Source organism: Bombina bombina, chromosome 1, assembly GCF_027579735.1.
Source record: "Bombina bombina isolate aBomBom1 chromosome 1, aBomBom1.pri, whole genome shotgun sequence".
In the NCBI taxonomy this organism is placed as follows: domain Eukaryota; kingdom Metazoa; phylum Chordata; class Amphibia; order Anura; family Bombinatoridae; genus Bombina; species Bombina bombina.
Genome location: NC_069499.1, coordinates 1581509613 through 1581511351, shown reverse-complemented (window position 1 = coordinate 1581511351; position 1739 = coordinate 1581509613).

Sequence of the window (1739 nt, the reverse complement as noted above, 5' to 3'; positions counted from 1 at the left end):
TGGAGAGCGTCCAATTACTGTAGTAGGCGTCTTCCATTTCTTCTCATCATCCACTTTGCCCCGCATTTAGTTCCTGTAAGGGCCTGACAGAATGTCTCCTGTTGTAGAAGAAACAATAGCCCTTTTTGGCCTCTTCATCCCTCCTAAGGACTTCGTCCCGAGGAACAGAGCCAGTCGGCTTGAAGACACCCACTGAGGGTAAAGTGGTGCGAATCTGGCGTCCTAGCATCAGCTGTGCTGGGCTAAACCCGGTGGCTTGAATGGGCGTCGCCCTGTATGACAAGAGGGCTAGGTACGGCTCAGATTGCTTTAAAATGAACTTTGTTGTTTGAACTACCCTTTCAGCCATTCCGTTGGCCTGCGGGTAATGTGGACTTGACGTGGAATGTACAAGGTCATATTCCCTGCTGAAAGCACTGAACTCTGTAGAAGCGAACTGCATGCCATTATCACTCACCAGCTCTTCAGACGAATGATAACGACTTGACTTGTGATATCATTCAAAGGTGCAATTTCCAAATACCTGGTATAGTAGTCGATCACAACAAGGAACTTTTTCCCGTGCAGTTCACACAAATCAGCAGCTATTTTCTGCCACGGCCCCACAGGCAGCGGAATAGAAATCAAGGGCTCCCTTCTCTGAGTATGCCGGCGTTCCCAGCAAAAGACACGCGATTTGCAATGTCGGAGCTGATCCCAGGCCACCACACAGCTGTAGCTGCCCTTTCTCTGCACTTTGTAATGCCTAAGTGGCCATCGTGAATCCTGTTTAACATCTCCTTCCTCATGCTGACAGGGATAACGATGTGGTCTTGGAACAGCACCAACCCCTCCAGCTCTGTGAGCTGCGACCTCTCTGACTGGTAAGAACTTAAAGACATCCAGGCTGCCCGGCTCTCGGGCCAGCCATCCTTTATGTACTTTATAACCTCTTGCAGATCTGTGTCCAAATATGTCTCTTTCTTTATTTCCTCCAGTTTCCTTGAAGAAATGGACTTTGAGGCCAGAACCGAATCAACATACACTTTCACATCAGATTTGGTTGACGATTCTTCAGCAGCAGCCAGCGGGAGCCAGGATAGTGTATCTGCCACAACCAGTTGTTTCCCCGGCACATGCACTGCCTGAACATTGAACCTGAGTAGTCTCATTAAAAGTCTCTGGCATCTTAAGGGTGTTTTGTCAATATTATAAGAGTTGATTAGAGGGACTAGCGGTTTATGGTCAGTCTCCAGACTAAATTTCTCTAAACCCACTAGATAATGCTGAAAGCGCTCACAGGCCCAAACTGCTGCCAGGCACTCTTTCTCAATTTGAGCGTATTTTGACTCAGCAGCCGTCAGTGTGCGGGAACAGTAGGCGATGGGCTGTAGTTTGTTTTCATTTAACTGCAGGAGAGCAGCCCCCAACCCATAACTGCTTGCATCAGCACTAACCACAGTCTTTTTAGAAGGGTTGTAAAAACCCCAACACTGGGGCAGACCCCAGCAGGGACTTGGCCTGCATAAAAGATTATTCTTGGGAAGGTCCCCAGACCCAGGCAACATCTTTCTTTAGCAACTCTGTAATAGGGTGTAGAACTGTTGATAAATCTGGAAGAAACTTGCCCACATAATTTACAAGGCCCAATATCTGTCTCAGCTCATGTACATCAGAAGGACTTTTCATCTGTTCAATAGCACAAATTTTCTCGGGGTCTGGTTTCATGCCATCCCCATTGATAATATGCCCAAAGTAAC